The sequence below is a fragment of the Petaurus breviceps genome, unplaced genomic scaffold, assembly GCF_028583685.1.
Source record: "Petaurus breviceps papuanus isolate PSGF00001 unplaced genomic scaffold, PetGlider_PUasm1.0 101, whole genome shotgun sequence".
NCBI lineage: Eukaryota > Metazoa > Chordata > Mammalia > Diprotodontia > Petauridae > Petaurus > Petaurus breviceps.
The window spans coordinates 488,702-499,278 of NW_027185575.1; positions in this window are offsets into that span (position 1 = coordinate 488,702).

Consider the following 10,577-nt stretch of genomic DNA (forward strand, 5'->3'; position numbering starts at 1 on the left):
ACAGCTGTAAATTTGACCGTAATGTGGTTATGAATGGGTCACAGGAACAAAATCCCATCAGTTTCATTAAGCTGACCAGTGATGTTGTGGAGAATAAACCTCGTTTGATGGATTGGACATTAAGAAATAGGTCTGAGGGGATTTATCAGGTCAGAGGGTTCAACGATTGAATAATAAATCTCTGGATTGACTGCAATTAGAAAGCTGAACATGTGAAGGCATCTCTGGGGTTATTTATTAATTGGTGAAAGGAAGGAGGCTTCCTTCCAAGCTGCTTGAACAAAGTGCCAGAGACAGGACTGAAGAAACCAGAGGCAGGAACTTTAGGCGCATCCCCAAATTTAATCTACTGCACAGTCCTGGGTACTTATCAGTATGATATAGAAATGTAAAGTCTCTATTAAACTCTCTCTCGTCTGAAGAGGTGGGGAAGCACAGGGGCAGAGTGAGGTATACATGGGTAGACATGTTTGTTTGTTTTCCCTTATTATGAGGAAGGGTTCAGTTAGTGGGTGAAAAGGGGGTGAGTAGGCATTAGGAAATGATAACTATGTAAAATCATTAATAAAACATTAAAGAAAATTCTCCCTTGCAAAATCACCACTGCAGTTTTTACCATCAACAGAAACCTGGACTGTCCTTTGATAGGGAGAGGGTGTTCCTAACCCACTGTCAGCATAGCATATGCTCTGACCAGATGTCCTAACAGTGGGGAGGAATGGACCTTGAATCATCCAGTCTTCTGTCTGGGGGGGAGAGAAGATGGAATAAATAGTACTGATTCTCAGAAAAGAGACAAGTAGATGGTGCCATAGAGCATAGATCTCTGGGCCTGGAGTCAGGAAGAACTGAGTTCAAATCAGGCACCTCCCAGTTGTGTGACCCTAGGCAAGTCACTTTACCCTCTGTTTGCTTCAGTTTCCTTAACTGTAAAATGGGAATAATAATAGCAGCTTCCTCTCAGGGCTGTTGAAAGGATCAAATGAAATAATATCTGTAAAGCATTTAGCACAGTGCCTAGAACACAGTAGGTGCTTAATAAATGATTATTTCCTTCCCCTTCAGAAGTCATCTTAGCAGAACTGTCTCCTCAACATTCCCAACTACCTGTCTTCCACTTTCCATGGTGAAAACCTACAGTAATAGAGAACTCAATTCCTCCCCTAGGCAACACATTCTGCATTTTTGGGGGCAAAATATTTGTATGAACGTTTTCTTCCTTATGTCAAGTCAAAATCTACAACTTTCATCTAGTGCTTTTCTTCAATAACTCCTTAGATCTGCACAACTCAATTTTTCAAAGTATTGTTGTCCCCATTTTACAGGTAAGGAACCTTGAGGCCTAGAGATGCCAAATAACTGGCCAGAGGTCATCTGGTGAGTTAATGGCAGAGCCGGGTCTAGACCACCCACTCCACCCTTCCCCCTTCTGCCTCTCCCCATGATGCCCAGGTATCCTGACCCAGCTCAGGGCCATTTTTACTACACCAGGTGTTTTGTCTGTGGGAAAACACACCAATTTTCCTGAGAAAGTTTACAGGGAGGGGAGTAGAAGTAGATTAGGCAGGAGTTCAAATACTTTTTGGAGCCCCAGGTCTTGGCTGAACTGAACTCATTCAGGGGCCACACACAAAACCCACAAAAATACCTTTGTTGTAAGGTCCAGGTGGATAAGTTCAGTTACCAGGTGAGCCAAGACAAGCAGAAAGCAGACAGTTGAAAGCCAGAAGCAAAAATAAACAGCCAGGAATCCTTTTTATTCCCAAAGTCCAAGGTAACTGCACTTCGGAGAAGATGGAAAGAGCAAGTCAGTTTTTAGGACAATAATGCCTTGCATTTGAAATTCACACATCATTTTGGGGCACAATTATTAGATTCAAAATTCCCCAAGGATGAGGACTTTTCTAGCTTCCCCTATACTGCCCAGCATAGAGCCTAGACTGGTTAGAACACTAGGCAAACTAGAAAGATACAAAATTTGATTCAAATAAATGTAAAGTCATATTTGGGTTCAAAAAATCAACTTCACAAGTACAAAGTTGAAGAGAAAATATGACAATAGTCGTTAGTCAGGAAAAGGTGTGAGGACTTAGGAAGTCTATAAAGTTAGCGCCGTCTTATTCTACATTAAGCTTGGACAGAGAGTCTGTCACATGTTGTATGCAGCTCTGAGCACCAGAGTTTGATAAACTGGGGAGGGACCAGAGAGGGCAACCAGAATGGTAGAAGGAGGGAAAGGGAAGAGAGTAACATTTAGACAGACATTGCTATGTGCCAGTCGCTATGCTAAGTGCTTTATTTACAAATATTATCTTATTTGATCCTTGTAATACCTACAAGGTAGGTGTTATTATTATCCCCATTTTAGATATTATTATCTAAAATAGATATTTAGATATTATTATCCCCATTTTAGAGTTGAGAAAGCAGAGGCAGACAGTGGTTAAATGACTTGCCCAGGGTCACACAGCTAGGAAGTATTAGATGGTTCCTATTTGAACTCAGGTCTTCCTGACTCTAGGACCTGGTCTCTATTTGCTATGTGACCAGCTGCCTCTCAAGGCCACTAAATCACACCATATGAGGGTTGGTTGAAGAAGCTAGAAATATTTAGCTTCCTTAGCTCAGAGCAGAGAAGAATTGGAGGGTGGGGAGAGAGGGCATCATAGCTGTGTTTAAGTCCAGGGAGTGCCCTAAGTTTTAATGCAGCTTAACTGCATTAGAACTTGGGGGTGCCTGTATTTGAGAGTTTGTCATGTGGAAGAAGGATTGGATTTATTCTATTTGACCTCAGAGGCAAAGATAAAAGGGGGTATTTACTTTTAATACATTTTATGTTTGCTATCCTGTGTAAATATAATTTTCTCCCAATTGAATGTAAGCCCTCTGAGGGCAGCAATTGCTTCATTTTTGTCTCTGTACTCCCAGCACCTAGTAAAGTGATTGGTGTATAATAGGCACCTGTCATTGTTTGTCCTTTGATCTGGAAGAGGCCTGGGACATCAGGGAGGTGGTGCCATGACATGCAAATGAATTGGATTTAAGTGGGGAAGACTGTGCAGCCTCACTTTCCCCTCCAGCATCATCTGGGTCCAGTGGCCAAATACAGATCAGGACAACTGGAGATGGCCCTGGGTGCAGTGGGAGACCTTGGTCTTTTTAAGCTAAGGTCTTTGGATGGACAGATGGATGGATGGATGGATGGATGGATGGATGGATGGATGGATGGATGGATGGATGGATGGATGGATAGATGGATGGATGGAGGAATGAATGAATGCAACCAAATTTCTTTATTCTTAGTCCATTGCTCATCCCATACACCTCATGTGCCCCAATGGTCGGCCATCACTCTATGTTGAATGTCTACTGTGTATAAAGTTCTTCACAGAGCTGAGGGACACCACCAACTCATAACTGGTTTTCAGTTCATAACGCTGGCTAGAGAGGAAATAGGAGACATGGCCCTTACCCTCAGAGGGCTTATAGGAATGATCATCTGGGAAAATAATATCACCTTAATTATAGACCATGGAATCCCAGCTTCTCAGAGTAGAAAGAGAACTCAGAGACCTGCACTAGAGTGCAGGACTTCTTAAACTTTTTCCTCTTGTGACCCCTTCAGTGCTTCCTAAACTATGGATCGGGGTCACGACCCACAGTTTAAGAAGAGCTCCCAAAACAGGAGCTGCCATCGTGGTATTCCCAACAAGTGGATGCTTATAAAAAGGAATACACCATCTCTCCCAAGGCAACTCATTCTACCTTTAATTATTAGACATCCTTAGCCTCCATCAAGCCCACAACTGTCACTCATTGGCTCTTAGTTCTGCTCTCCTGGGCAAACAGCCTGCCAGTATTTCAAATTCCTGAAGATTTCTATCATGTTTTCCCTGAGTCTTCTCTTGTCTAGGGAGCCATTCTTGGATACAGTAGCCCTCCCCACCTCAAATGTGAAGCAACTCTCCAAATGAAATGCATTGTGTATTACTGAAGACAATGCTTCAAGAATCTCTGATCTGGTCAGCGTGGGTAATGTCTCCACCAATGCAACTTGCAATTCCTCTCTCCTTTGGAAAATAAAGGAGTTAGATTAGATGATATTTAAGGTACCTTCTGGTACTAAGTCCATGCTTCTATGGTCCTATGACTTAGCAGATGGAATTCAACAGTTGCTGTGGCCAAAATATTCAGCCAAGATCAAGATGATCCTTTTAAGAGTTAGGTAGGCTGGGCCTTGGACAGCAAATATGGCCTGTATTTGAAGCCTGTGCTCCTCTGATGTGATCTTTGAGAACACACGTCTGCCTCTAAACCATGAGGAGGCATCAGAATTGGACATTTCTGATTAATTAAAATAACAATTATATAACAGATTCCTATTTTGTCATTATATATCACACTTTATATAGAATTATTAAACATAACATTATATACTTAGGTGTATTCTATTCTATATTCTATTTGTTATATAATTGATGATATAGTAAATTTTAACAACAAAATAAAATAACATGACTTTTTCTCCATTTTCCCATATAAAGCCATCTACATCTTTAGATATTTTCATAGCTTTTGTGCTTTTCTAACATAGTCTAACATGGTAGAAGTTAGGTGGTCCTGTGGTTAAAATGATGAGCCCTGGAGTCAGGAAAGCCCAAGTTCAAATCTGGCTTTGTGACCCTGGATAAGTCACTTAAACCTCTGTTTTCCTCAGTTTCCTCAACTGTAAAATGGGGATGATAATAGCACTTACCTCCCAGGGTTGTTGTGAGGATCAGACGATGTAGGACTTGTAAAAAGCACTTAGCAGAGTGTCTGGTATTTAGGTAATTAAGTATTAATGTTTAGTCTTTTCCCTAGTCAATGTATGTGGTATTGTTTTCATTCTACTGACCTTATCTTCCATGCTTTTATGTGGTCCTTTTTATATTTCTTTATAGTCTTCATTTAAAAAAATTTAAAGTACAATATTGTATTATATTGATCCATGGGGGTTTGGAGATTTTCTTGGAAGAGAAAATAAGCTATTCCCTCTGAGCTGGCCCCCGTCTTTGGAATGAGAGCATAGTCAGCCCTATATCCCCTTTCCATCAGTTGGTACCTGCTCTCTGCTCATCACCCTCAGTACCCCCAGAGACAGATATCTCTGCATGTGTGTGCATGGGTGGGAAAACAACAGAAAGGACAATGTGATTCAGCAGTACCAACCCACCAAAAGAACCAAGAGCTAGTTTTTTACTTCCAAGGGAGAAGACTCAGATCCAGATTTCCCCCCACTTTGGGGGGTTTATAAAAATAGAGAATCAATATCACTAACATTCCCTCTCATTTCTTTCCTGAGCCTCCAGTCAGTGGTAAAGATTTCCTTCACTCCAACATTCAGACAGAGAATGTCTTTCCCCTGTTTTTCTCCCTCTCTCTCTCACGTTCTCCCAGTCCTTGCCTCCTTCCTTCTGCCTGTTTCTTCACAAATAATGAAGCACATAACCAGGAGTCATTAGGATGAAACCTTAATCAAGCTGGCATTGTTTTTAATTAAAGCAGAAGGCATAAATGTAACTCAAAAATACAGGAAGAACTTGGGAATAAAATAAATTTGTTCATTATGAGATAAGGGAAGAATAAGCAGATGCCAGAAGGGGAATGGAGAATCCAGGCAATGGCAATGTGTCTTGAGTCCACTGGAAGCGGTGGGATTCCCATAGGCCCTGTCACCATCAGCTGTAAGTAGAAAAGCTGAGATTCAAACCCAGGGTCTCAGAGGAAGGGAAGAGAGAAAGGAGGAGAGCAAAAAGAATGAGAGAGAGGAGCAGGAGAGGAGAGAGAATTAAAGCAGGGGAGAGAGACAGCCACAGAAGGCCAACAACAGCCAGAGCAAGGCATCAGAGATCAAAAGCAAGCTTTGGAGGGCAGGAAATCTGAAAGACATAGATGGACTAGGTGCCCACAAGCAAATCACTTAAGCTATCCTTGTCTCAGGCTGATTTCTAAGACTATAATTTGGTATAGTTTATATAATATGGTATCTAGTTGCTGATCTCAGAGAGAGTTTCCACACTGGGAGCCTCCTATGTAAATTAAATTAAATGACAAAAACAATTAAATGAGCGCTTAGAATTAGGGGTACAGTACACAGGAGAGAGCAAAGCGATCTGCCTCAAGGGGACCGAACCAAGCTACGGCCTTGGCCTCTGCAGAGCTAATGAGCCCTGGAATTCAACCTCTCAGAGGAAATCCTGCAGATTGCCCTTCCGGTATTCTTGGAAGGCTCTCCCCAGTCCCATCTAAGAGGCTCACGTGCCTTCAGGATTCAGAGGACATCTGCTGAACCAGCAGTACGTGCCAGGCCAAGGAAGAGACTCAGGTACCACTGTCAGCACCTTCTTCAGGGGATGTGCCCTCCCTGACCCACTCAGGTGCCAGCAGGTGAGTGGTGCCATGCATCAGCTGCCATGCCAAGGAGATGACCCAGCTCCGGTCTCTCACTCATGCCACTCTTGCAAGTTCAGTGACCATGTTGTTTCCTCTCCAGTAGAATGTTAACTCTTTGATGGCATGGTCTATTTCCTTTTTTAATTTCCCTCCTTATGCCTATCACAGGGCACATTGTAGGTAATACACATAAATGCCATGGGGCAGGTAGGTGGCACGGTGGATAGAGAGCTGGGCCTGATGTCAGGAAAACTCATCTTTATAAATTCAAATCCAACCTCAGACACTTAGTAGCTGTGTGACCTTGGGCAAATCATTTCACCCTGTTTGCCTCAGTTTCCTCACCTGTAAAATGAACTAGAGAAGAAAATAGCAAACCACTGCAGTATCTTTGCCAAGAAAACCCCCAATGGGCTTATGCAGACAACAAATAGATGCTTGTTAAACAAATGAGCACAGAGTCACAGATATAATGCTGGAGATATCTAAAAAGTCATCTAGACCAACCTCTCTTTACAGATCAGGAAACCGAGTCCCAGAAAGCTTGCAAGTACAGTAAGTGCCAAAGTTAAACCCAGATCCTCCAATGCCAGATCCAGTACCCATTCTATGCTACCGTAGATGGATGAATGAATTGAGATTAATGTTGGGTATTACCATCTGCTAATTATCTGTTAGTGAATTCTATATCTCATTAAAAAACATTTTAAAATGTTTTTAAATTTAAAAATTTTTTAAATTAAAAAATTAACATTTTTTCAGCCCCAGTCCACCTTCTTTCTGTTTCTTTGAAGGCCCACAGACTGACTCACCCACCATCACCACTGGGACACACAGAAGGGATCAGGATGGCATAGAGATTGGCCCGAGAGAGCTGGGTTTCTGGTCTCAAGTCTATTCTAATAGGCCTTGAACAAATGCCTTCATTTCTCTGGGTTTGGACATTCTCCTCTGTAAATAGGTATATAGACACCCAATTCTCTCTCTTGAGCCTTCCTTTTTCACAATCTCTTCCATCTTCTCTGGGGTTCAATGACCATCTCTATTCAGATAACTCTCAGATCTCTATACCTAGCCCTCATCTCCCTCCAGAACCTTGCAGGAGGAAGTTCAGAACTCCAGAATTCAGCCTACTACATACTTCCACCTGAATGTCCTATGGATAGCTCAAACTCAACATGAACACATCTCAAAATGAGCTCTTTCTCTTCCCCTTCTCCCCAGCCCATCTCTCCTTCAAACTTTCCTATCATGATGTAGGACACTATCATTCTTATAGTCAACCAAGCTTACAGCCTCAATCATCATCATCATCTTCACTCTCCCTCGTCCCCCATAACTAATGACTTGCCGAGTCTAGTCATTTCAACCTCCAATCCTTTCTACCCACTTACACCATCACCCAGCTGTTCAAACCCTATCACTTCTTACCTGGACTGCTACAGGAACCTCCTTAATAGTCTCTCTGCTTCTTGTCTTTCTCTCTTTCCTTTCCAGCCTTCACACAGCTAACAAAATAATCTTCCTAAAGCATAGGTCTGGCTACATCCCTAACACTACTCAAGAATCTTCAGTTTCTCCCTATTGATTTTAGTGTGTAGACATCTAAAGCCCTTCACAATCTGTCTCCAACCTACCTTTCTAGAGAAATTTCCCATTACTCCTCCTCTTCATGAACTCTGCATTTCAATGAAACTGTCCTGTTTGCTGTTCCCAGAAATTGGCGTTTCATTTCCTATCTCCATGCTTTTTCCCATGCTGGAATGCTCGTTTTCCTGACCACTACCTCTTAAAATCCCTCAATTCCTGAAAGGTTCAGTTCAGATACCACCTTCTACATGAGACCTTTGCTAATCCTTCCTTAAGGTCCTTTCTACATTGACTCAGCACCAAGGGATTGTCAAGTCCTGCCTGGCTCTTTCAAGAACTCATAATCATTGGCATCACTTAGCCCTTGGCTCTATGCCTACATTTGGGGCATAGAGTTCTTACATTGCTCTAGAAACTGTCTGTCATATAAATAAATAACAATACAGAGAGTCAAGGTTGAGCTAGGAAATTCCCCAGATCAAGAATAGGGCATCTAGAATGATAGATTTTCTTATTTTATAACGGTGAGTAATTATGCCTACCAAATCCCTAGGCTGGAATTCACTGTCTATTCAATTAGGGGTTTTTTTCTTGCAGTTTTTCAAAATTTTGCATCTGGGCAGGGTAGAGGTCCATATAAACATGATCCAGAGACCCTTCTGTGTGCATGCCTCAAAAAGACCCCAATGAGACCACTAGAATGGTGGTCTGGGGACAACAGCCCCTGGGGAGGGCAAATTAGACATTTCCCTGTTGGTTAATTAATAAAGAGATAGCTTGTCTTTCTCTACACATGTAGCCTACATCAATGTTATGATTTTGTTATAGCTGGGTCACCCAGATTTCCAAACATGCTTGGGGTGGCATGTGAAGGCTGAAAGGGACAGTAAAGTTTGCCTCCTTCGACACTCCCATTTTAAAGGTGGGAAATCAGAGACCCAGAGAGCAGAACTGACTTGCTTAAAGTAACACTGAGTTGCTGGAAAGAAGCAAGATTGCAACCCAAGATGCCTGACTCCCATCCTCAGACTTTCCTGGGTGAACTCTGCCATCATAGAGAGCTGCCCCAGCCACAAGATTTACCATGCAGGTGGTTCAGGGATAGACCAATCAAATGATGATATCCTTTCCTGGGCCAATATTATTGTGAAATCCTAGATCACCTAGTTGGGGAACAACCCTCTTTGTTCATGTGTAATGAAGGTTAGAGAATATATGGAAATGGGCCTATAGGGCCCCACTACCCTCAGCTCTCCCAAACAATTCTAGGAACTCAAATGTGACTCAGTCCTGACAGGTCTTTCACATCAAGATTATGAAGCAATGTCCTTACTGAACACTCAACAATAAGAGTCAATGATCAGAGAAAGAAACATAGAGTAGAAAAGGTAGCCAGGGCTATCCAGACTCAGGCTAAGCCCCATGGTTGGAGGAAAGGCACCAGATCTCTTCCTACTCTCTCCCCAGACACCCCTTACTGCTCTAGGGATAGGCTTGAATAGTCCTAATAATCTACAGATAGGAAGAGAAAATAGTGAACTCATCCCTGGATGACTGTGATAGCCCATTGGTTGGCCTCCCTGCCTCTCTCCCCATTCCATCAGCTGCCAAAGGATCTTCCTAAAACACAGGTCTGACCATGTCATTCCCTAACTACCACTCAATAAACTGCAATGGCTCCCTAGTGCTGCTGGGTTCAAATAGAATATCCTCTATTTGGCTCGTCTAAGCTGCATCACACTGGTAAGTTGGATTCCCCCAAAGGGCTGGTGCTACTCCCTCTCAGGACTCTAGAGAAAACCTTGAGGAGCTGGTTTTCTAGTAATATAGCTCCTGGGCACCCACTGGTAAGCTCTCCATTAACCATCAACCAGATGACAGCTTTTACAAAAGGGATTTACAAAGACGGTAGTATAATAAAAAGCTGATATAAAACATTTTCCCCAAACTAGGGTTTATTCTCCTTTTATGCATACAATGTTTCTGGAGAGAGTGGTTTCAGATTTAAAGGACAATGTTAGTAAGGTACATGTGTGACAGACAGATTTCTCTATTCTTCGCCCTGGAAATCCTTCCCTCCCACTCCCACCTCTGTGGCTTTCTCATGAAATCTGATGCAAGGTGCAGATAAGCAGATCTGCTTCTAGACCAGCCTTTTTCTCCTCTGCTACAGACCATTAAAGCCACTGCAATTGCTATCCTTCAGCTATAGTTCTTGGTGCGGTCTATGATAGCCCCTCTGGATCTCCCGAAATCACAAGATCACTTGGGCATTTCTGCCTCTGAATACTCATTAACCCAAGATCAGAAGGGAATTCACAAAAAGAGAAGGAGGTAGCCATGTGCTCACAGTCACTCTGGTAGTGTTGGAAACAGAATGGATGCCCCATCTCCCCAGGCAATTCTCAGGACCAACGTAAAGTGGCCCCCTTAGCCAAAAAACCAGAGAGAAGAAGGGGTTGGCTACCCCTTTTGTCTCTCAGTTTCAGCTCATTATTTATTCTGAGAAAAAAATAGTTCTTCTTTCTTCTTTTCAGTCACCCTTTCTTCTG